This window comes from Narcine bancroftii, chromosome 6 (assembly GCF_036971445.1).
Source record: "Narcine bancroftii isolate sNarBan1 chromosome 6, sNarBan1.hap1, whole genome shotgun sequence".
NCBI lineage: Eukaryota > Metazoa > Chordata > Chondrichthyes > Torpediniformes > Narcinidae > Narcine > Narcine bancroftii.
The window spans coordinates 212,462,887-212,489,623 of record NC_091474.1 but is presented as its reverse complement, the minus strand read 5'-3'; the positions used below and the strand labels follow the sequence as shown (position 1 = coordinate 212,489,623).

Sequence of the window (26,737 nt, the reverse complement as noted above, 5' to 3'; positions counted from 1 at the left end):
AGTCATATAGTTCAACGTGGCCATCTTATATCTTGATTGCACCTCATTTCAACTTCCTCACCACCACCATCCCCCTTTCCCCCATTTTCATCTCTCAGTTTTCCCTTTTTAAACTCAATGTATGACAACACATTTAAAACATAAAATACTCCAACAATTCCCACACCCAATATTACCTTAACCCCAGATGCCCCTTATCCCTTGCTTGGCAACCACAACTCCCTTTTCCATTTGGATTGCGAACCTGCTCAAAAGTGTCAACTGATTTCACAGTGACTGTTATTCTCTCCCCCCAACCCCCTCAGAAAACAGTTTTTTAACACTTATAACAAATTTCTCCCTTTTTTATTCCCCTTACTTCCTTCCTTCCCTTCTCTTTCCCTTCTTTAGTTCTTTACATATACATTGTTTTTACATCTTTATATATATTTTATTGCCATTCTTCATTCTTATTACATCTATTCATCTCTCCTTCTGTCCTGCAAATGCTCTGTGAATTCTTGTGCTTCCTCCAGATCCGAGAACAGTCTGTTTTGCTCCCCGGGTATAAATATTTTAAGCACAGCTGGATGTCTTAACATGAATTTATAACCTTTTTTCCATAGGATCAATTTTGCTGTATTAAACTCCTTCCTCTTCCTTAAGAGTTCAAAATTTATGTCTGGGTAAAAAAATATTTTTTGAGCCTTGTATTCCAATGGTTTATTATCTTCTCTAATTTTATTCCTTGACCGCTCCAGTATATTTTCTCTTGTCGTATATCTCAAAAATTTTACTAAGATGGATCTTGACTTTTGATTTTTCAGAGCTAGTGCTCTGTGTGCCCTTTCTATTTCCATTTCTTCCTGCATTTCTCTCATTCCCAGGACCTTCGGGATCCATCCTTTTATGAATTCCTTCATGTCTTCACCTTCTTCATCCTCCTTCAGGCCCACTATTTTTATGGGGTTGTTTTGCCTACTATAGTTTTCCAAAATATCAATTTTCTGAGATAACAACTCTTGTGTCTTTTTAATTTTTTTATAACTTTTTTCCAATTTTCCTCTTAAGTCGTTGACTTCCATTTCTACAGCCATTTCTCATTCTTCCACATTTTCTACTCTTTTCCCTATTTATGTCATTACCAGTTCTAACCTTTGCATTTTATCTTCTGTTCTTTTCATTTTTCTTTTAATTGCACTAAACTCTAATGATAACCATTCTTTTAATGCTCTCATTTGTTCTTCAAAAAAAGCTTTATCTATATTCTGTCCATCTGTTTTACCTTCTATTTCTCTGTGAAGATCTTGGTCTTCTTCCTCTTCTTCTGTGTCTGTATCTGTGTTTGTGTCTTCTTCTTCTCTTCTTTGTATCTGTGTCTCTTCTGATTCTCCTGATGAGTTGCTTGTATCACTTTGTCGGGCCTCTTCTTGCTGGGCCTCTTGCTGTTGGTCCTCCCCTTCTGGGCTGCTCATCTGTTGGGCCTTCTGCTGCTGCTCCTCTTGCCGTTCACCCTGTCGACTTTCTTTCTTGCCTGGTACCTCACTCTCTCTCCTGCCGCCTTCCTCATCTTCCAGCTGAGAGCCCTGGTGTCGGGTGTCCCTCAGCTGGTCGCACCGTGGTTGCCCGCTCCTCGGGTGAGCCTCCCTCCCATTGGTGTTTCCTTTTACCTTTGATTGTGCACTGCTCATGCACGACTCCTCGTGCATGCGCATTGTGCACTTTTGTTTGGTTCAGAGAGCCATTTTTGCAGTCCACCAGTCGGGGGGTGGCGACTCCACAGGGCCGGCACCAACCTCGGAGAACAGACATTCTTCACCTCCACAGCTCCCTGTTCCTTCGTGCAGGTAAAGCCTTCTTCTTTCTTTTCCGGTGACTTTTCTTCTTTTTTTCCTGTTGTTTTTACTTTTTCCTTCTTGGGTGCCATCTTCTTTCTCTTCTCTGCAACTTTATCTTCTATTTCTTATATTTTATATTTATTGAACTTTGTCTTTCTTGACTTTTTTCTTTTTTCTGGAGAGGGCTGGTTTTACCCTACTGGCCACTACTCCATAACGTGACTCCTGGCGTGCAAAATTGTTGAGGACCCCTGTAATAGTACAGATTATATCACCAATGTGTATATGTACAGATTATAGTGTAGGATGACTGTGATTGACTGAGAGTGTAGCCACACCTACCGGCAGGTCTTAAAGGATTGCTCCTGGTCATTCTGGACTGGTCGACCTACTTGTGATATGCTCCAATCTTTTAGTTAATAAAAGCCTTGGTCTGGATCAACAAGTCTTTGGTTCTTTCGACGCGCTCTACAACCCCTACCACCCCACACACAGTACCCTTCAACTATTGCTGGGAAAGAGAAACAGGAACATCAGAGCCAGAACCACCAGGATGAAAATCAGCTTCTTCCCACAGGTAGTGAATTACCAAAGGATCTCCTCACACTAACCATCCAAGACTCTGTATTTACTAAAGAATAGAATTTATTTATTTTTATATATTATATCTGTCCTGCAATTGTTTGTCTGTATGTGTATTATGTCTAGTTGTGTGTCTGCATGTTTTGCACTGAGGTCTGGAGATCACTGTTTCATAGGGTTGTACTTGTACAATCAGATAATAATGAACTTGAACTTGAATAATAGTCTATCACATAGGGCGGCAAGTTGGCACAGCGGTTAGCGCAACGCCTTTACTATGCCAGCGATTGGGACCAGGGTTCATATACCGTGCTGTCTGTAAGGAGTTTGTATGTTCTCCCTCTGACTGCATGGCTTTTCCCCAGGGCTCTGGTTTCCTCCCATTATTTGAAACGTACTGAGAGTGTAGGCTAATTGGGTGTAAACTGGGTTGCCTGATTCATAGGCTGAAATGGTATGTTACTGTGCTGTCTATCTAAATTTTTTTGAATTTAATGTTTTTTCTTTTGTAATATTTTATTTATCATTTTAATATATTTAACAATCAACAATCATACCAAATACAAAACATCAAGAGAACCCCTCCCATTAAACAGAAAAATATGAAGAAAAAGAAAAAAAAATCATCCCATTGTCAGTGTGTAAACTAAATGGAGACGTGATAATATCACAGTGTTAAAATCTTTGCAGAGGTCTACTGGCTAGCCAGTAGCGATCATAACATGGTGCCAGTGAGGTATCTATGTGCTCTAAATAAAGCTGCCAGATTTTTAGGAAGGTGTTATATCCCTTCCTGAGATTGTATGTGACCTTTTCAAGTGGGATGCAGCTATTCATCTCTGAAGACCACCTGTCCATGAGTAGGTAGGAGTCAGACTTCCATGTTACCGCTCTGCACTTCCTGGCCACACATAAGGCAATTTCTTTAAAATTTAAATTTAAAAGAAAATTAAGTTTAACATTCATTTCTTGAATCATATTTTGTGTCTTCCATAATGGCCATTTCAATTCAATGGTGCGGGTGAGGCAGAATTAGAGGAATTCAGTCCTGGAATTGAGGAAAAGATTAAAATAGATTTGAGGTTTGATAACACATTCAATGACTCTGAGAAGCTAAGAGAGTTTGTGTGTGGGATTGTGGTATAGTTTCCAAAGGCAGATGAATCAAGGGAGGGGCTTTTGAGGAAAGAATAAATTATAGCACCAGGAAATGGGAGGCAATGGAGGTCGAGGAAAAGGAATCATCAATATCAGGTGCAGGACAGACTAGGAAGTACTCTGCATGGTAACATTGTTCTTCTCATTTTTCTTCTGAAGTGTCTGAAACCTTTGCTTCCCTTTATGTGCATGTATAAGAAGTAACTGGTTCTGAAACTCTCAGCATAAAAAGCACTGATATTAATCTTCATTACCTTGAACTTACCCTGTCTAAAAGTAGTCATGTTAGTATGAATTTTCTTTGTCCACTCTATTAAATGAATTAATGACTGTTAAAATAATGGACAGAGAAATTTTCTCTAAATGCACGGATGCAATCATTAGTTTCACAGAGCAGGATCTTCAAAGCAAATGCCTATGAAATAGTATGATATGATTTATGATATTTAGTGTGTCAATATACCCTGATCCCATCTGTCAGCACATTTTTTTGTGACGGTTGATTGCATGACATTGCCTGGATGGAAAAGGCACAGTATTCTCTCTCGCTGTTTGTTACTCTTTCCAGAGAGAGTATATCGAGGGTACCTTCATAAACAAGACATCTGTCTTCTGCTTTGTGCATCAATGCACAACAACTTATGATATTCAGCACATAACAGTATCTTCTGTTGTTGCTCGAAAGGATTCAGTAAAGTACAATTTCAAAGCCAAGTTTAATTATTCCTGGAAATGTTACTGGCTTAAAGAGAATGTATAAATTGGGATAAACCTGTCTGAAAGGCGGTGAGGATCAACAAGGGACCAAGCCGTATTACATTTGGTTAATGAGCCACATTTAATTAGTAGCCCAATGATGCATAAGTATTCATGTAGTAATGACCAACGTTTGCTCATTTTCAATGTTGTATTCAGGATAGAGAAACACAAAATGATTATAAAGCTTGTATATTTGAGTAAGGCGAACGACTAAATGACAAAAAAAAAGCAAGTCTGCCAATTAATAAAATTGCAAAAGAGCATTAAGCGATGATCTGCAAAGTAAAGCTTATTCCAAAAAATTGCAGATGCACTGAAATTAAAATGAAAAACAAAATGCTGGAAATTCTCAGCAAGTCAGGCAACATCTGCAAAGAGTGAAGTGATTGGAAGTTTTGGGTTAATGACCTTTCATCTGAACTGGCAAAAATAAGAAAACCTTAATATACAGAGAGGGGGAGGGTTAGAGAACAGATTCTTAGAGAGATATAGCGGAGAATCAGGCCCTTTAACCCACCTGGTCGATGCCAACCATCAATCACCCAATTACAGTAATCCTACATTAATATAGTTCTTTAGAGGATGTTCCAGAATTTGGATGCAGTGGCATGAAGGACCAACGAATCATTTCCAGTTCAGGGTGGTCTGCAACTTGGAGAGGAACCAGCAGGTGGTGGTGTTCCCATGAAACCCACCACCTTGTTGGTGGTGGATGTCATGATTTGGGAGGCACTGTCAGAATAGTCAAGGCGAATGGCTGCCACATATTTTATAGTTGATATACATTGCATTTAAATGTGCTGGTGGTGGAGGGAATGAATATTGAATAACAATGAAAAGAGCAGCCGTTGCTCTCCTCAGAGCTCTCATCCAGAAAAGCAGAGTCATGTTCTTGACTTGTGCCTTGGGTTGCAGGATACGCAGCCTCAGATTGGTAGCCATGGTATTTACTATATATATTTGTGTAAAAGTCGACTCCATATTTTTGGCATTATGTGCAATTTTCCATACATCTCATGGAAAATTTGACACTACTCTCGGTTCTGGCTTCCTGCCCAACAGAGCTCCCGATGCTTTGCACGTGAACTCTCGCCTTGGCCCCAGCCACCACCCATTGGAACTCACAACACCTCTGTTGCAAACTCTTGCCTTAGCTCTGGCTACCTGATCTTCAGAGCTCCCACCGTCTTGAATGCAGACTCTTATCTTGGTCCGGGCTGCCCGCTGATCGGATCTCCTAACACCTCCGACAATGCAGGTGCCTACCTCAGCCCCAACCTCCCCCATGATAGGATGTGTGTCTTGATGCGCGGACTCTGTTTTATTACTTTAATTCATTGTGTTTTTGTTCTTTATACATTTAGAGATCACTTGGACTTCTGCTACTGATATGATATTTTGGATTCTAGTGTGAATTTCAGATCCTCAAAAGTAGTATAGGGTGCTCTCGTACTTACGATGATCCTGTGGTGGTATGTCATGCATGATGTCATTATACCACCACCTGGTGACCTTGTACATAAGCCTGGGGGGATCCCTTTCCCCTCATTCTGGTCTAGGCTTGTATAGAAGCAAGACCAAGGCTTCAAAGCCTAGCTGTATACCAGTCTATTAAAACTCGTGTTTTACCTGCACTCTGCCTCATGTGGTTTGATGCTAGTAGCTTACAATTTAATAGACTGCTATACATCTCCAGAATGGACGCCCCGCTAGACCTTGACTCAGCCGAGACCCAACCCAGGGACCCAGGAACAGAAATGGGTCCTGCGCATGTGCAGCCGAAAATGGACTGGCCAGAAAGCTGCGAGATCGGGATCGAGAGCAAGGGGGGAGCCCACCCCACAGTCGTGGTGGATTTCGGAGGGGTCAGAAACACCCCGGGACAGGTAATGAGCGGCAGAGTGCCCTACCTGTTCACGAACTCACCGGGACCAGGATCAGCCGTGCAGCACGCGGGGATCCTGGGACAAGTAACGAGCGGCAGAGTGCCCTACCTGTTAACGAACTCACCGGGGCAGCACACAGGGTACCTAGTGTACGACCAGGAGTCATGCCAGACACAGGTGAAGGGCAAACGGCAAGTCGCCTTGCCGATCGCGGTTTACCGGCAGGATCAGGGGGACGGGCTGTTACCCCAGAGCCACCTCCAACTGTCTCCGATTCCCCGGAGTGGGCCTGCGTCTCTGCAGGGGCGAGCGACCACGTGCAAGAGGGATTAGCCCCAGCACACGCCTACCCCCCAGCTATCGAACCACAAGTTGAGGCTCAGCCAGGCACTGCGGCCAGAGAGCTTGAGCTGGATCCCAGACCTCACCAAAGCCTTCGACACCGTGAGCAGGAAAGGGCTTTGGCAAATACTAGAGCGCATCGGATGTCCCCCAAAGTTCCTCAACATGATTATCCAACTGCACGAAAACCAACAAGGTCGGGTCAGATACAGCAATGAGCTCTCTGAACCTTTCTCCATTAACAATGGCGTGAAGCAAGGCTGTGTTCTCGCACCAACCCTCTTTTCAATCTTCTTCAGCATGATGCTGAACCAAGCCATGAAAGACCCCAACAATGAAGACGCTGTTTACATCCGGTACCGCACGGATGGCAGTCTCTTCAATTTGAGGCGCCTGCAAGCTCACACCAAGACACAAGAGCAACTTGTCCGTGAAGTACTCTTTGCAGACGATGCCGCTTTAGTTGCCCATTCAGAGCCAGCTCTTCGGCGCTTGACGTCCTGCTTTGCGGAAACTGCCAAAATGTTTGGCCTGGAAGTCAGCCTGAAAAAAACTGAGGTCCTCCATCAGCCAGCTCCCCACCATGACTACCAGCCCCCCCACATCTCCATCGGGCACACAAAACTCAAAACGGTCAACCAGTTTACCTATCTCGGCTGCACCATTTCATCAGATGCAAGGATCGACAATGAGATAGACAACAGACTCGCCAAGGCAAATAGCGCCTTTGGAAGACTACACAAAAGAGTCTGGAAAAACAACCAACTGAAAAACCTCACAAAGATAAGCGTATACAGAGCCGTTGTCACACCCACACTCCTGTTCGGCTCCGAATCATGGGTCCTCTACCGGCATCACCTACGGCTCCTAGAACGCTTCCACCAGCGTTGTTTCCGCTCCATCCTCAACATCCATTGGAGCGCTTTCATCCCTAACGTCGAAGTACTCGAGATGGCAGAGGTCGACAGCATCGAGTCCACGCTGCTGAAGATCCAGCTGCGCTGGGTGGGTCACGTCTCCAGAATGGAGGACCATCGCCTTCCCAAGATCGTGTTATATGGCGAGCTCTCCACTGGCCACCGTGACAGAGGTGCACCAAAGAAAAGGTACAAGGACTGCCTAAAGAAATCTCTTGGTGCCTGCCACATTGACCACCGCCAGTGGGCTGATATCGCCTCAAACCGTGCATCTTGGCGCCTCACAGTTTGGCGGGCAGCAACCTCCTTTGAAGAAGACCGCAGAGCCCACCTCACTGACAAAAGGCAAAGGAGGAAAAACCCAACACCCAACCCCAACCCACCAATTTTCCCCTGCAGCCGCTGCAACCGTGTCTGCCTGTCCCGCATCGGACTTGTCAGCCACAAACGAGCCTGCAGCTGACATGGACTTTTACCCCCTCCATAAATCTTCGTCCGCGAAGCCAAGCCAAAGAAGAGGTGTTTTTTTAAATTACGCGGGGATAGAGGGAGCGTCAGAGGAGGAAATGCTGATGCTACTGCTGGCTCAGCTGGGAGATCGTCCATACTCGTTAATTTATACCGGGAAGCAATGGACACTCTGCAAAGACATTATAATAGGGGGCTCAGTGAGCTGCACTCCAGGCACAGTCTTATGACCAGGTCGCAGCAAGCAGGGGAATCTGCTAGAGACTTTATACTCACGCTAAAGGATTTGGCAAGGGCTTGCAATTTTAAGACAGTATCTGCCCAAGACCACACAGACGACTTGGTGAGGGACAGAATCGTAGCCAGGGTCAGGTCAACGGAGATAAGACAGAGGGTGTTGGAAAAGGGGACAATGAGGCTAGATGAGGCTGAAACCATTGCTGAGGCTCTGGAGGACTCCAGGAGGGAGCTAGAGGAGTACACTGAGCCGGACTTGTGGGCAACTTACAGGGAGAGGTGCACGGGTGAACAGGGGCAACATTCCGCAGCAACTGCCTCATTAGACCATTTCAAGTGTGTTTTTGCAGGCAGCTAAAGCACCCCAGAGCCCACTGTCCAGCTAAGGAGAAGGACTGCTCGAGCTGTGGAAAGAAGGGGCATTATGCAAAAATATGCAGAAGCCTCAAGGCTCCCGCCAAAGCCCTCTCTTATCTTCTCCTTTCCCCACAGGCAAGACGAAGCAAAGAGCCATGTGCTGTCAGCCATCTTGGGATGACGAGCAGAGGACACAGCGACCAGATGACAGCTTCGAGGTTGGGATGAAAGCTCCTATCAGAACGGAGGAAGCACCAAGCAGGCCTCATTACGATTGAATCAGGCGAGTCCGCACGACTTATTAAGGTTAACAGGGCTACTGTACATTGTTTGGTGGATAGTGGGAGTACAGAGAGCTTTATAGACCAAGGGTTGGTAAAACACCTCACATTAAAAACGTACCCCAGTGACCATCAGATCCTAATGGCATCTAACAACCATGTGACTAAGGGCCACCACTTCTGCAGGGTCACTCTGGAGATCCAGGGTACGGTGTATGAGGAGTTTAAATTGCTAGTGCTCCAACGCCTCTGTGCTCCAGTGCTACTGGGATTGGATTTTCAGTACTAACTGAAAAGCATCACAATGGTGCATGATGGGCCATTAATCCTTAGAAGGAAGTGTTACTGCAACCTCACAGGCCTGAACATAGAGCCCCCCCCCCCCTTTATTCATGCACCTCACGCCTGACTGCACCCCGGTAGCCACCAAGAGCAGGAGGTACAGCCCAAAAGACAGGGAATTTATCGGTGCAGAAGTCCATAGACTCCTGCAGGAGAACATTATAGAAAAGAGTTCCAGCCCCTGGAGAGCCCAAGTAATGGTAGTGAAGTTTGGGGAGAAGAGGCGTATGGTCGTAGACTACAGTCAGACCATCAATAAATTCACGCAGCTGGATGCATACACGCTTCCATGTATCATGGACATGGTAAACAGCATTGACCAGTACAAAGTGTTCTCCACTATCGACCTCAAGGCAGCGTACCACCAGTTGTCCATTAGAAAGAGTGATAGGATATACAAGGCGTTTGAAGCGAATGGTAGGTTGTACCAGTTCCTCCGCCTCCCCGTTGGGATGGATCACATAGTGGACAACTACCACTTAAAGGTGGTGTTCCTGTACCTGGACAACATTACAATCTGCGGCCATTCACAAGCTGACCATGATGCTAACCTTCAACGTTTTTTTCAGGCAGAAAAGGACCACAATCTAACATACAATAAAGATAAATGTGTCTTTAGCACCAGGAAGTTAGCAACCCTGGGCTACATGGTGCAAAATGGGAAAATCAGCCCGGACCCGGCCCGCATGCACCCGCTGCGAGACCTCCCTATCCCTCATTCTCAAAAGACATTAAAGAGGTGTCTGGGGCTGTTTGCATACTGTGTGCAGCGGGTCCCCAATTACGCCGACAGAGCCTGCCCACTCATAAAAGCATCAACTTTTCCCCTCAGCCCTGCTGCTATCAAAGCCTTCAAGGAGATCAGGGATCTGATCACAAAGGCAACCCTGCGATCCATTGACGAGACGGTCCCTTTTCAGATAGAGACCAACGCCTCAGACATGGCGTTGACTGCCACCCTGAATCAAGAGGGGCGGCCGGTGGCCTTTTTCTCGCGGACCCTCCAGGGGTCCGAGGTAAGACACGCAGTGGAGAAGGAGGCCCAGGCCATTGTGGAAGCAGTGCGGCACTGGAGACATTTTCTGGCCTGTAAATGCTTCACCCTTGTCACAGACCAACGATCCGTGGGATTCATGTTCGATAAGCAGAACAAGGGGAAGATAAAGAATGATAAAATCTTGCTCTGGTGGCTCACCTGGTGACCTTGTATATAAGCCCAGGGGGATCCCTTCCCCCTCATTCTGGCCTTGGCTTGTACAGAGGCAAGTCCAAGGCCTCAAAGCCTAGCTGTATACCATTCTATTAAAACTAGTTTTTTACCTGCACTCTGCCTCGTGTGGTTTGATGCTAGTAGCCTACAGGTCCGACTTACGATTTTTCAAAATTACAATTGCCTGAATCCATACTTTCAATTTTGAATTCCTATTTGTTCCCCCACAGTACACTACTCTCTCATGATGCTGGGCGATGGCAGCATCATGCAAGAGTATTGTACAGCACACTCTCTCATGATGCTGACTCAGTCATGCTTGCACTCTTAGTAGCAATTGTGCGAATGAGTGCACTGTAAACAACCCATCAAAAATGGTAGATGTAGTTTTCTTTTAACTTTTGATGGGTTTGCCGAACACAACCCCATTGTAAGTTGAGGACCACCTGTATCCATGTAATAGATTACACGAGTATATATGGAATGTGGCAGGACCAGTTGAGTTTCAGGTTAATGCTGTTTCCCAGTGGGGTCCTGGCCATGGTAATGCCGTTAAATTCCTAGATATATGGCTAGATCTTAATGTAGATGATCATTTCCCATCACATTTCTGTCACAAATATTACGTAGCTGCATATTATCAGCCTCTGCCTATAAATGTTGTCTTGGACTTACTGCAAACAGCCATGAGTTGCTTCATTTATTGAGGAGTAGCCAAAGGAATTTATAAAAGAGCCCTGACCTGAAACACTGCCTGATCATTTCAACTTATGAAGCTGTCTGGCCTGCTTCTCATTGTATGTAACAAGGTGGCACCTGAACTGCCAGCCCACTCTTCACACAAGGTTGGGAGTGTCCAAGACTCATTGCAGTGCTTGTGTTTCTGGGGTTAATGGCTACGTAGAAATTGCAGGATGGTGCAAGATCTACCGTTGTATTGCTGACACCTCGCTCTGCAGAAGATATGAGTCAAATGGAAGAAGTGCTTGTTTGCTAATGAGCAATACTTGCCTCTTTCACAACTGCCTTGAGCTCAAGTAGTCCAGCATGGTCACCATGGCACAGTATTCCAAGCTTTCCTCAGACACGGAAAATTGCCAGTGGGTGACAAGGATATTTGTTCTTCACCTCTTGCACAGGTCAGGCCTGTTTGAGCATCGGTACGTCCACTCCCCCATGCACATTATAGTCCACTGATGGGTTAGTAATTCCCCCGGTAGCTGGCAACACTTCTGAAAGCTGACTTTGACTGAGCAGCAGGTCGGAAAAGATCATAAAATTAGGAATCTAACTTTGTATTCTTGCTCATCAGTGAAACCTTGTTTCCTAAGTCATTGGAGACAAGAGCTTGCTTTGTGGATTCAACTCTGCTTTCCATCATATCCAAAGGAAGGACAATTTAGCATCTTGCTTTGGCATAACTCAGTGCCATCTTCGGCAGCCTGTGAACAGTGTCTGAGGAGAGACAGACCTCTTAGTCAATCAGCAGAACCTAGAAATGGGATCCTAGCTTTTTTACTTGCCATAATGGATGGAGGAGGGGGTCCCCAGTTCTACGCCAGACTCTCTCAGCTTTGGCAAGTTAGGTTGGTAATTCAAGTCACAAGCCAGAACCTGGATGATGAGGGGTTGCAACCTTCCCTCCAGTTTATTGACACAGTATGTAGCCTGAACTGGCAAGCGTGAAATAGGTTCCACAATGTTCTTGGCTTCATCGGTTACAAAGATGGGATAGATGAGGTTGCTTGCTGCAAAGGAGGGGGCGCATGTCTGCAAGACATAGAGAAAGGTCTGCAAATAGTCACAGTGTAAGAACGATTTCATCAACACCATACTTTGCTGGTAAAAAGAAAAACCTCAGCAGCTGTTTCCAGTTGATGAATTGAAGGTCATTGATGAAAGTTGAGCCAAAGACACTACTTTGAGGAACCCCCTGCAGTAACATTTTGGAGCATCTTCCTTTGCATGAGAAGTATGACTCCAACTGCTCAAGTGTTTTCCCTTTGATGCCATTGATGTCAAATTTACCACAGATCTTTGAGGCCACACTCAATCAAGTGTAGCCTCGATGCCAAGGGTAATCACTCTCACCTCAATTTTGGTCAATGTTTAGAGATAGAGTGTGATGAGATAGGAAGCTCTGTGGTCTTGCAAAACTAAAACATGGTAACAGTGGGTAGGGTCAATTGCACTGCCGACAACAGCTTGCACCATTTGTTGATAGCTGAGAATAGACTGACAAGGTGCTAACTTACTGAATTGGGTTTATATGAAATAACAAGAAATACCTGGGCAATTTTCCTCAATGTCATAAAAATGCCAGTAACTGCACTGGCACAGCTGGTCTAGAAACATAGTTGGCTAGTAGGCACAAAACTTCAGTACTTGAAGGGATGTCGTCTGGTTCTGTGGCCTTTGTTGTATCTTGCTAACGCACATGAAATAAATGAAATTGGCAGGATACTGGCTTCTGTGATAGTGGAGATATCAGGTGGATGCTGAGATGTAGTTTGGGATACCACATTTTTGGAAGAGTATAACAATTCTGGATGGCATCCAAAAATTACTTGGGTGAAGGGTTACTTTTGACAAGAGGCTTATATTTCCTTGAATCTGAAGGACAGGAATAATATCATTGAGATTTTCAAGGTGTTAGGTGGATTTATTAGGATACTTAGAAACAAGCTCTTTCTGTGGGTTGTGGAGTCTAAGATGGCTTGGTTCAGCATCATGCTGAAGAAGCCATGAAAGACCCCAACAATGAAGATGCTGTTTACATCCGGTACCGCACGGATGGCAGTCTCTTCAATCTGAGGCGCCTGCAAGCTCACACCAAGACACAAGAGAAACTTGTCCGTGAACTACTCTTTGCAGATGATGCCGCTTTAGTTGCCCATTCAGAGCCAGCTCTTCAGCGCTTGACGTCCTGCTTTGCGGAAACTGCCAAAATGTTTGGCCTGGAAGTCAGCCTGAAGAAAACTGAGGTCCTCCATCAGCCAGCTCCCCACCATGACTACCAGCCCCCCCACATCTCCATCGGGCACACAAAACTCAAAACGGTCAACCAGTTTACCTATCTCGGCTGCACCATTTCATCAGATGCAAGGATCGACAATGAGATAGACAACAGACTCGCCAAGGCAAATAGCGCCTTTGGAAGACTACACAAAAGAGTCTGGAAAAACAACCAACTGAAAAACCTCACAAAGATAAGCGTATACAGAGCCGTTGTCATACCCACACTCCTGTTCGGCTCCGAATCATGGGTCCTCTACCGGCACCACCTACGGCTCCTAGAACGCTTCCACCAGCGTTGTCTCCGCTCCATCCTCAACATCCATTGGAGCGCTTACACCCCTAACGTCGAAGTACTCGAGATGGCAGAGGTCGACAGCATCGAGTCCACGCTGCTGAAGATCCAGCTGCGCTGGATGGGTCACGTCTCCAGAATGGAGGACCATCGCCTTCCCAAGATCGTGTTATATGGCGAGCTCTCCACTGGCCACCGTGACAGAGGTGCACCAAAGAAAAGGTACAAGGACTGCCTAAAGAAATCTCTTGGTGCCTGCCACATTGACCACCGCCAGTGGGCTGATAACGCCTCAAACCGTGCATCTTGGCGCCTCACAGTTTGGCGGGCAGCAACCTCCTTTGAAGAAGACCGCAGAGCCCACCTCACTGACAAAAGGCAAAGGAGGAAAAACCCAACACCCAACCCCAACCAACCAATTTTCCCTTGCAACCGCTGCAATCGTGTCTGCCTGTCCCGCATCGGACTTGTCAGCCACAAACGAGCCTGCAGCTGACGTGGACTTTTTACCTCCTCCATAAATCTTCGTCCGCGAAGCCAAGCCAAAGAAAGGGGGAGTCTAAGATTAAAATTCAGAGACAGGCCATTCAAGAGTGGATTAGAAATGCTGTCAATGGGTGACAGAATTTTTAACGCTCTTCTCCAAATCATGGTTATTTTCAAAGTAGATATTGTGGTGATATGTAATTACACCACTAGGTCACCAGGGGTCATCCCGGTGACCTTGTATATAAAGCAGTCCAGAGCTATAGTCTAGCCTTCCAGGTTCGTCTTGCAGAGAGACAAGACCTCTTAGTGTACATATTAGTTTATTAAAGCTTTCTTATACTCGCATTACTGGTGTGGTTATTGTCAGTACAGATATTAATAGGGATTTTTAAAATAAAAAACTGCATTAATGAATATCAGGAGCACAATTGTAGAGAGGTTAGATAAATACAAAAAAAAGTGCTGGAGAAACCCTGGAGAGGCCTTGGCTCAGGCCAAAAACATTGGTTAGATAGCTTTGCCTCCTTATGGATGCTGCAGGACTTGCTAAATTGAGAGAAAAAATCCTGAATTATTTTAAAAATTAACATATGGTTGGATCCCTGACACATTCGGCACAGGATTGAATCTTTGCTCTGCAGAAAGCTCGCCTCATTTCGACTGCATGAAGGACGTATTGAGGGACCAGGTGAGAAGATCAGAATGAAAGAAATTCCTAAAGTTTTTGTATACACCTGCTAAAATATATTATAATGTTAATGTGGGTTCACATTAATCTATAAATAAAGATTCAAGATTATAAAATAAAAGCAATATTAAGAATGTTTAATGGAGTGACAGCCAAAAAGCAGAAATAAATATTTATTTCTTTTGCTACATAAATAATATAACCTATAGAGGGAGATCTTGAGCTCCTTTGATTAAAAAAATGGCTACATCTTAGTTTACTATATACATTTTCAATAAGATTTTGAGTTTTCTGTACAGCTTTTCCATCACTAGGGGCTTGCTGAAACAAATTCTAATTTAAGAATGGCAATGAATCTAGGTTTCAAGTACTAAAGAGAAAATCTTATCTTTAATGAAGCCCTATTGTTTTTTTTAAACCAAGACCATAACTATCTAGTCTAATGAAAACCAAATTCATGGCATTCAAGAAAAATTCTAATTATTTTCTGATGGGATTACTTGAAATTCTTTGTCATTTTAAGTACAATTTTTTTCCCCAAGTAATATAAATTTAAAGTACATAATAGTGAGCTGCACCTTGGGTTTACAGTGACAATAAATAAAACATGGAGTTTACCTGATGTCAGTGATCATTAAAAGACATTAGCAGTAACATGTTCACTCTGACATGGAAGCCTCAGAAGGTCCAGTTGTTTATATTCCAGACAAATGAGGTTAGTTGCTCTTATAGGCAGAGACCAAGTATCAGAAAAAAAAATCTCTTAGTGGGTTTGAAAGGGTGGAGTCACATGTTTTGGCAAACTGTTAAAAGAGGAGTTATCTGGCATTAGAATCAGAATCAGAATTTGTTGTCATGAACAAGTTATGAAAAATATAGTGCAAGCAATCCTATTATAACCATCTTATGACATTACAATAAAACAATTTAAATAATAGTGCACGAAAAGTAAGGCCGTGTCTTTGGTTATTGGTTATTCAGGATTCTAATGGCAGTGGGGAAGAAGCTGTCCTTGTGCCACTGAGTGCTCGTCTTTAGGCTCCTGTACCTGTTTTCTTGATGGTAGCAGAGTGAAGCCTGGGTGGTGGGGGTCTTTGAGGATAGAGGCTGCTTTTTTTAAGACATCTCATGCAGATGTCCTCAATGGAGTGAAGTCTGGTGCCTGTGATGTCGCAGGCTGAGTTAACAGCCCTATGGAGTTTATTCTTGTCCTGAGAGTAGGCACCTCTATACCAGGCAGTGATGCAACCACAGTACTCTCCACAGTACTCTCCACAGTTCGGGAGTCTTTCAAAAAAATGAAAGGGTATTTTTTAATAATTTGATTGAGATTATTCAAAGGTCATCCAAGTTTCCAAATTCCATGAGGGGCTATGCCTGTAATATTGGGGACAATGATACAAGATGAAAATGTCATTCCAAACTACAGATCACATGCTATCACCAAAAATGAAAGGTTACAGGAATGTGTGCAGTGATGTTTTCAACCTGTATCATACAGTTCCTCAAGTGGGGAATTCCACTAAAAAATTGATGTACACAACCTTTTGAAGTTTTCACTATTAATTTTTACTACACAGACTATGAAATCAATCTTTAATTCAGATGAATTAAAACAGAAATTTTCATTCCTTAATATAGTAAATTACCTTTGATTTACCCCAAAGTTTGCTTCCTGCTGTGTTTTTACTACTCATGCATCAACTCTACCAGACCAGATAGAATGCAAGGATGCCAATTTTCATCACGTCAAACAATTCTCCATTTCTATCTTGTCCATGATCACAGATCCCATATTAGTGAGAGAAAACTCAACAAAATCTACCTGAAAATATCTCTGAAGAAAACAATTGTTGGAGGAGCAAACCATCAATTAACTTCAGTGGCGCCACATCTTCGATCAGGCAATGGCATGTTTCAGGGAGAGATGTGCTACCCTTGACCTAACTGGTGACAGAAGGAAGGAACAAAGAAGACCTGCCTGACACCGGGCAGTTGACCTGTGAGGACCAGGGCTGTAGCCAGGTTCTAAAGATAGGAGAAGTGAGTTCATATAAAAAGGTGCCCCGACACATACCAGATGGTGACTCACTGGTTGAATAGTGAGCCGCACTGATTTTTGGCAGTGGCAGACCGGAGCGGGGTGGGGGGGGTGGGGGGGAGCTGCAATAACATTTTTGTACATATTTCAACAATTCTTTTTCCGATGAAGGGCTCCTACCTGAAATATCGACCGCCTATTTCTGCCCAGCATGTTGAATATTGCTTCAACAATCTTGATCAGGTTACTTAAGCTACATGGAGGCATATCCTGGTGTTGAGTGCAATACACAAAAGTCCAGCCCTTTTGTGTACTACTTCAACTAAACGCAATCTGCTGGAGGAACTCAGAGGGTTGACGATTCTGATGCTGCTCCGTGCACCAGAAGATGGTGCTTTGCTTCAGATTCCCACATCTGCAATCTCCAACATGTCTCTATTGATCCAGACAAAAAGTTGTCTTCTCCAAATTAATTCAACATTGTAGGGCATCTGTTCCTACCTGGATGCACAGGGCCTGGTCGTCTCAGTTTAAGGGAGCAAGAACCAACAGGGTGCATGGCAAACATTTTTCTGTTTGATTAAATGTGCACGAATACTTTATTGACACTTTGTAATTTCGGAATCACTAAGTATCATATTTTTCGTATTACAGGGCCTAATGAATCCTAATAAGATATATGTGTTCTTTCATCCATTTCCCACTAACTGTTTGTGAATCTCTTCTGAAAATGACAGCAACCTTATATTCAAAGTGACCCAATGCACTCCTATTGAATGGTAATGCTACGCCCTGCGCTGTCACTGGTAATATGGAATATCAATGGGCATCTTATGCATGGCGCAAATCCACCTAAACTTTGGATTACTCGCCAGATGTATAAGCATGTGCACATTACGTCAGGTTCACAGAATGTTGTGGAAATGCGCATGCATGGGTGATGTCAGATACACAGTGCATTGTGGGAAGAGTTTCAGTTTGGTGCCATCTTCAAATGGATAAAGACACAAGTAAAGCCTTTCACAAGTGAGGTTATTTTCAAGGGAAAATACACAATAAAAATGGCAACGAGGATAAACTCCGGACAATGGAATCGACAGTATTTTGGGCGGAGGTGGAAACTGAGTGAGAAAAAAGGAACATCGTCAGGATACAGTGAGACGCAAGCATGTGCTTGACAGCAAAAGAAAGGAAAAGAGTGGAAACTCAAGATAAAGAGAACAAAAAAGTTAGAATAAATTCTGGATTTACTTTGTTACTGAATAATAAGTAATTAAAATGATGGAATATAGAGAAACAGAAGACTGGTATGATTATGTGGATAAGTTTGACATGTACTGCATTGCCCATGATGTGCGGGATACAAGGTGTGGAGCAGAATATACTGTCTGATCAAGATCCTCCTGGCACTGGCAAAATCAAATACCAAGCCTTAGAAAGAGTTATGTGGCCTGATTGGAGAGCATTTGTCCCCAAAACCAGTGGTGATTGCAGAAAGATACAAATTCTACACCCGAAAGCAAAAGACAGGCGAAATGGTGAGCCAATATTTTGCCGAATTCCTTAAGTTGTTGGAGACATGTGGTTTTGGACATTTTTTAGACGAGGCCCTGAGAGACATGTTGGTCATCGGTTTAGCTGACCGCCATGCCCAACAGCATTTGTTGAGCAGGAAAAGTTTGGACATAAAGACGAGATAGCATTGAGTTTTGAAGTGGCTGATATTATACAAGGGGAGCATGTGGTGAAGAGAATGGACCAACGAGAATGCTTCTGCTGTGGTAGAAATAACCACAGCCCTGATAACTGTTGTTTATGTGACAAGGAGAGACACATCAAGTCAAAATGTCCAAGACAGAAAGAAAATAGAGAAAAAGAGGGTTACCAAGGGAATAAAAATGAAAATTGAAATATTAAAAGACAAGCTTCCAAACTAAAATACCTCAGGGGTAATTATAAAAGTTCCACCAGTGAGCCAAAGTACTAAAATGTCTCTGAGGATGACAGAGCAATGGCAGTAAAGTAGGTGAGGTCTGGGTAGGCTGGGCTCACTAGCCTTGATTGGCAGCCAGCCTAAGGGATGGAAAACTCTGATTTCAAACCCAGGCAGAATGGGCTCGATAGCCTTGTCAGGCCATCCATCTAGGAGAAGGTCACTCTGACCAATCACCTATGACCCGGGGACCTGGCTGTCACCGTCTCAACTTGCTAGGCTGTGGCAGATAACCCCAGGGTGTAAAGGGTGTGGCCAGTACTGTGTACACTGCACTCCACCTTAAAAAATCCATTGCACAGGCTCGAAGGACACACCCACGTCTACGATCCTTCCTAAATCTTCATTCACAAAGCCAACCCATGACATCCTATTGCTGTTGATCGCAGGGTCAGAATTTTTTGTTCAAATTATACTGGTCCAGATGGAACTTGACACAGGGGCAGCTGTGTCATTAATGTTGAAAGATCTGAAAGACAAACAACTGCCCAAACTTGAAATTAAACTGTGGGTCATAATGTTAAAGACAGTTACTGGAGAGAAAATCAAAGTGATAGGGTAATGTTGACATCGACAGACAAAGAAAGGATTATATCTTTACATTGTAGATATAAAAGGGCCCACCTTGTTTTGAAGGGATTGGTAGTCACACATCCAATTGGATTGGAGGGAAATTCTTGCGGTGAAGAATATACAAACTGGAGGTAAAAATAAATCAAAGCTGAAGCAGGTGCTTCAGAAGTATCAGACAGTTTTTGAGAAGGACCAGGGAAAAATTCAGGGAGTCCAGGTGAAATTACAATTGGAACCAGAAGCCAAACCTCAGGACGGACCTTTCGCAATTAAAAAAAGGAATTGAGATGGAGTTCAACAGATTAGAAAAAGAAAGGATACTCAAGAAACTTCAGTGCAGCAATTGGGCAGTTCTTATTGTGCCAGTCCGAAAACCCAGTGATGAAATTCGAATTTGTGGGGACTTTTAGGTCACAATTAACCAAAGGCTGTAAGTTCCCGGACATCCCATTCTGAAAGCGAAGGAATTATTTCATGCTCTGAAAGGAGGGAGACAATTCACAAAATTGGACTTATCACAAGCATATCAACAAGTGGAATTGGGCCCCGAATCTAGGAAGTACACTCACCTGAGATTGTTCATTTACACCAGGATGCCATATGGGATATCATCAACTCCAGCGATGTTTCAAGCTGTCATGGACAAACTATTGCAAGGACTAAATGTTTGATGTGACCTAGATGACATCATCATAACAGGTCAGGTTGACGCAGGGCACCTAACAAACCTTGAAAAAGTCCTAGACAGGTTAGAACAGGCTAAAGTTTGTCTGCATCAAGATCAGTGTGTATTTATGGTACCCTCAGAAACATATTTGGGATTTATGATTCACCGTGAAGGAGTCAGGATGGATACAGCTGACACCGAAGCCACCTGCCGTTCACCTTGCCCATCGAATCGAGATGAGTTACAGTTGTTTTTAGGTTTGGTTAACCATGATCAAAAGCACATCCCTAACATGTCAATGCTGTGCAGCCCATGTAGTAAACTGGGTCCCGCCTCCCGGCTCCTTCTCTGGGTGCCCATATATAACCCTGGTTTCCCGCCTAAATCCAGAACCCCTCTGAAGCCAGTTCGTGAACCCTACCTGTGTTGTTAGCTAATAAAAGCGTTAGTTCTCCCTCCAGTCAAGAGTAAGCTTTTATCTACACTACAACCCGCTCAACCAATTGTTAAAAGCAAGACCGTAAATAGTGCTGAGAGGCGAAAACTAACAAAGCTTTCAATCGCTTGAAGAAACTGCTGACCTCAAGGGATAATGTTCTCATTCACTATGACCCAGACAAGGAAGTGACTCTTCCTATTGATGCTTCACCTGTTTGTTTCGGTGTGGTATTGTCACAAGTCACGGAAAAGGAAAAATAACCAGTTGCATATGCTTCCCACGCCTTGACGGCCTGTGAACAGAACTATGCACAACTGGAGAAAAAAGGAATGGTCATAATCTTTGGTCTTAAACAATTTCACCAATTCCTATATAGTAGCAAGTATACTTTAGTGGTGGACAATAAACCACTGAGCTTGATCTTGGGCCCCATGAAAGGCAATCCTGTATTAGTGGCATCGAGAATTCAAAGATGGGCGATGCAACTCGTGGCATATGATTATGACCTGAGTATTGTCCAGCAGACAAGAACGGCCATGTGGATGCATTATCATGTACCTCTGCCTGAGACAGAACAGGCGAAAGGGAACATTAATTGGACACCGGAAGTCACAGCGATCAACCTGGAACAACTTCACCACTTGCCTATTACAGCGAAAGCTATCAGCAAAGAGGTACGGAAAGAAGCTACAATGTCAAAGATTCTATACTTCACCTTGAATGGGTGGCCCAAGGCCGACATTATTACCCCAAATTGAAAGCTTATCACACGTGGAGAAATGAAATATCAATTGAAGAGAGTTCCCTGTTGTGGGGATCAAGAACAATCATCCCCAAGAAATGGCAAGAGACTGTGCTGAAAGAGATCCACACCATTTATCCAGGAAGGGTCCAGATGAAGGCACTGGCATACATGCATGTCTGATGGCCACCAATGGGACAGTGACATTGAACAGATGGTACAGAGATGTCACAACTGCCATGAAATTCAACTGAAGGCACCCCAGGCCAAAGCTAACCCATGGAAATGGTCATCACAACCATGGGACTGAATTCACATAGATTTCACATTGATTTTAAGGGGGAAAATTTTCTGATTATTGTGGTGCCATTGTGGACAACGACAACGGCAAAAAAACTGAGGAAATACGAGGTGTGTTCACACAGTATAGTTACCCATAGAACTGGTTGCAGACAATGGACCTCGCTTTGTGTCAGATGCTTGCAAACAATTTCTGCGAGGCAACAATGTGCGACACATATTATCTGCACTGTACCATCCGAGTACAAATGGGGAAGCGGAGCGCTTCATGTGAACGTTGAAAAGAGTAATGAAGCAAAGAAGTCATGGAAAATATGATGGAACCATAAAATTGCAGATTTTCTGTTATCATACAGAACAACACCACACTCCACGAGAAAATGCCCGTCGGCAGAATTGATGTTTGGACACAACTTGAGAACCTGATTTACTGCAGATTGGACTATCTATTCAGCAGTCGACATCCCTGATTAAGCCAAAAAGAGCTCTGGAGATCAGAGAACAAGTATTAGTAAGAGATTACCGGGAGAATAAAGAAACATGGATAAGTCGCGTGCTTGGCAAGAAACTAAGTCCATGTTCATGTTCAGTGGACAAGATATGGAAACGGCACATTGACCAGTTAAGAGGATTCCATCTTCATTCCATTTGCAGACGATTCCCCCAGAAGTTCTGGTTTGGGCACAACCCAATGATGATGTACCTAAGATAGCCCTGGTACCGGTAACACAGGAGCAAGATGCTGGCCAGATACCAGACACACAGCTAGTAGTAGTACCAGCCAGTGAGGAGAAGTTATGTGCCCCTGAAGAATTGATAAGTCATACTCTGGTTCAGTGTTCTTCATCCCTGAGAAGATCCAAGAGAGAAAGTCACCTCCACTTCTACGTGCAGTGACTTAAAGACTTTATTCAGTACACCTCAAATGTACTATGGGTAGCAACTTAAGACTTTAAAACTTTGTCTGTTTCCAGTAGCATTGGATCTATAGTTACCATGATTAGTGAAAGTTATAGTTAAATTTTAGTTCAATTCTCTGTAGGGTTAACACTGTTAAATTCTATGTAGAGTCAACATCATTAATTTATACTTTATACTTATTTACCAGTAAGTACAAAACATTTGTTTGTAGGGGAAGAGTGTTATGGGAACGCAGATGACGTCAGGTACATGGAGTGTTGTGGGAACACACATGCACGGGTGATGTCAGGTGCACGGTGCTTTGTAAGGAGAGTTTCACTTCCGCGCCATCTTCAAATGAATAAGACACAAATAAAGCCTCTCTCGAGTGATGTTATTTTCTAAGGAAAATTAAAGATAGATATTGGTTCAAGTGGGATCAGATTCAGATCCCGGTTTCATCACGAATATTGTATGTAAAGGTAAAAGCAGCTCAGATCTCTCTTTCTCCCTGTCCCTCATCCCTCTGTCCACCTTTCTCCAGCTCTTCACCCCCTTCCTACTCCTATCAGAGAGCTGCCCTCTCCCCGATCTCAGACTCTTTCCCTAACCCTCCCATCTGTGTCCACCTGTTAGCCTGTGCTCCACTTCTTTCTCTCTCCTTCCTCCCACCCCTACCTTTTTATTCAGGGGCCAGTCTGAGTCTCAATATTCCCGGTGAAGGGCTCAGCTTGAAATGTTGACTGCCTTTTGCTTTCTGCGTGACCTGCTCACCAGACCCCAGCTCGGGATCCCCGGAAGGGCCCTGCACCAACATGAGATGCAAGTCTAATTCTGGATTCTACCTCAGCAGAGGTGATGGCGTCCTATGGCTTCCTCATCATGGTTTTACTGCTGGTCTTAACGGTTTTGGCCATCCTCTAGGGGAAGCTAAGAACTGAGAAACCCCATTACTTCTCAATGACCTGGGAGCCTCCCAGCACAGATTAGGAGCTGCTTGCACCTGGCCAGTGAGGTCCTTAGAACAACTCCCATTTGCCAAGCAATCTCATTCCCAGCAATTGCCAGTTGGACTTATGGCCACACCAGATTCCTGGGCAAAAGCTACTCAGTGAGTTTTTTGGCCAGGTTAATGTGACAGTGAGATGCAAGGAAGAGATAGGCATCATCCTGATTCACAGCCAGCAGCGCCGTTACAGTAGACTGGCTGTCAGCACCAGCGGCACCAAGCCTCTTTCTTCTCTGGCCATCCACAACCCTTAGCTCAAAGTTCAAAACAACTATCTGGTGCCAGGACATCATCCAGGCTGCCTACTGGAGGAGAATCTCATGGGGCCTTTCATTGGCTACTCTACCAGGAATGGGATATCAACAGGTAAGTGGGTTCGAAAACTAAGAAGGGGTTGGACACTTCATGACTATCACACCCCTTTCAAATAAAGGCGCACTTTCAATGTACGGAGTTTTCTGCTACTTCATGTCAGATTTACCTCCTAGTTCTTTGCTGAAGTGTGGTGTTAGATGGTGAGTGATCCAAATCTTGCGGCGTGGCTGCAAGTCTCCCAGGTCTTTACTAATAACTCTCCCCCCACTGGGGTGAAAGCTGCAGAGATATCCCAGCGCTATGGCAGTTCCAATAAAGTAGTGTTGAATGCAGGGGCATAGCGGGGGGGGGGGGGGGGGGGGGGGAGTGGGGGGAAGGGGTGGCGGTGAAGAGGGGGGAGGAGCAGGCCAGGGGTGGGGGGGGAAGGCTCCACTTTTGTAAAATGTGCTCAGGGAGAGCTGCACGACCCCTGCGCCCCATCTAGCTATGCCACTGGTGAAGACATTTTTGGACCTTCTGCAGATGGGTTTGTGGTTTGAACTTTTAAGACACCTCAGAGTCATAAGTAAATCTTTGGTGGAGATGAGATGAAGGAACCAAAAGCTCTTACTTCCTGAATTAAGTGTGAACTGCATTGTTATTAATGCCCTTACCCACTGAAAATAAATGTATTTATTTTACACTTTTGAAACTGTTTACTAATCCAACGATTCAAAGTAAATATTTCTGTTGGGTGGTTTCTTCAAAATTAATTCGTTTGTTGACTGTAGGAATTTAAATTTACTGCCTGCTTTTTGCAGAGTAGTTTCTTGTTAAAAGCTGAGTGCAGGAATCGAAATGACATATCAAACACTTGCCAAGATAAACAGAAAATGAAACCCAATTTACTGGAAGTTCATATTAAAGCTATTTAATTATCATTTCATCCAGCTCAATGGCCTTATCTCCTTCAGGGCAGGCAGAGATGCTGTTCCTTCTAGCAAGACTCAAAGAGGGGGCCTCTGTGCCTTTACATCAGTGAGAACTGGTACACAAATGTTTCTGTTGCAGAGATGGTGAAATACAAACCCTTCTACTTGCTCAGGGAATTCACGGTCACACTGATTGCCACAGTTTACATTCTGCCTTTGGCAAATGAGGTTAAAACCATGAAGGAGTTTTATGGTGCCATCTGTGAAGCTCAGACATCTCAACCTGATGGGTGCATGACTGTATCTGGTAACTTCAGCCACATCGACCTGAAAACTGTTCTACCATGGTTTTAACAGCACGTCCACTGCGCCACCAGAAGAGAGAACACCTTAGATTGAGTGAACATCAATGTCCCTGGTGCGTTCAAAGGTGCCTAAGGCTGTTCTTCAGTCCCATCATGGATACTTAGATGACATATCTGTCCTGCTAACCCTGACATACAGACTGCTAGAAAAATTAGCAAAGTCAATTTGCAGGGAATTAGGACATGATGGGGGTGGGGGGGTGGGGTGGTGCACAGCAGCGCTGCAAGACTACTTTGAGATCACAGACTGGAGCTGTTTCAGGGAGGCACCCACCTACAATGGCAACTTAAACATCGCCAAGTACACGAGCTCACTGACTGGCTATTGCATTGAGGATGTCACGAAGATAAAATGCTGAACAACCAGGGCTGATCAGAAACCATGGTCAGACGCAGAGATCCGAGCACTTCTCAGAGCTCGTGATTCTACCTTCGGGAGAGGAGACAAGCTGGCACTAAGATCAGCCAGGCTGAACTCTCCCATGCAACCTGGAATGCAAAGCATGAGTACACACAATGGATCCACAGTCAGCTCTACATCACTGGCAACAGGAGGCACATGTAGCAAAATATCAAAATAATTACAGATGACAAGACAACTTTGTGAATCAACGACAGGATGCCTCCCTTCCAGACAGACTGAACATCTTGTACACATGGTTCAATGAAAAGAACCTGCTGAAACCAAAGAAATTTTTGTCTCTTCCTGAAGAACAGACCTCTTGCATAGCCATGTCTGAGGTGAGGAGAATCCTATCTAGGTTGAATTCACACAAGGCAGCAGGATCAGACAACCTATGTGGTCAGGTATTGAACGACTGTACAGCCAACTGATGGAGGTCCTTGTGGACATCTTCAAAATGTCATTCCAACAGTCCATCATCCCCATGGTTTTCAAAGCAGCCCATGTCATCCCGGTACCAAAGAGGGCAATGGTAACAGGCCTCAATAATGACCGCCCAGTGGCATTGACCTCCACCATTATGAAATGCTTCAAGCATTTGGTGATGAAGCATATCAAAGCAAACCTCCCAGGGACATTGGACCCATTTCAATTCACCTACAGACAGAACTGTTCCACAGATGTTGCTTTAGCCTTGTTCCTCCTCTCCATCCTGAACAACCTAGGCTGCCATTCATCAACCTGTTTGGCATTGAATTCAATCATTTCCTGGAGGCTGGTGGAGAAGCTATCCACACTGGGACTCAATGCCCTTCTATGTAACTGAATTCTGAACTTCATACTGGAAAGACCACAGTATTGTGAAACCACTTTTGTATATGTAAATGATATGACCTTTTATGTTTGACCCTGCTCTCACTCACTGGCTCATAACTCTTCCCCTTTATCCCCCATAAAGCCTGTCATACCACAAGCCGGCCCCCAGTTCGAGTCTGGGTCAGGGAGAGCCAGCAACACAAGGGAAGCTGTCCATATCTTGCTAATAAAAGCCTTCAGTTCCAGTAACTTCAGTCTTTGTGTAATTGATAGTGAATTGATTTTGTTAGCAAAACTTTGTTTCTTTAGAATGTGGACAAATACTTGAAGCTGGACCACCTAGAAATTGACCTGAGAGAACCCGAAGCAGCCAACAAATTCACACTCTGGCGTCTCTGAAGCTGCGATCCAGGACAACGA

At 44.2% G+C, this 26,737-nt stretch overlaps 1 long non-coding RNA gene and 1 pseudogene across 1 annotated transcript in view; one reads left to right on the top strand and one right to left on the bottom strand.

The window, feature by feature from the left end:
- The window catches only part of LOC138737750 (uncharacterized), an 80,020-nt gene that overhangs the window by 23,769 nt on the left and 29,514 nt on the right, over nt 1-26,737 (top strand). The window contains exon 2 of the long non-coding RNA XR_011341202.1: nt 8,659-8,806. This is a non-coding gene — a long non-coding RNA (uncharacterized lncRNA). The remainder of the gene's footprint in view (nt 1-8,658; nt 8,807-26,737) is intronic.
- LOC138736911 (delta-aminolevulinic acid dehydratase-like) lies at nt 11,350-12,189 on the bottom strand (annotated as a pseudogene).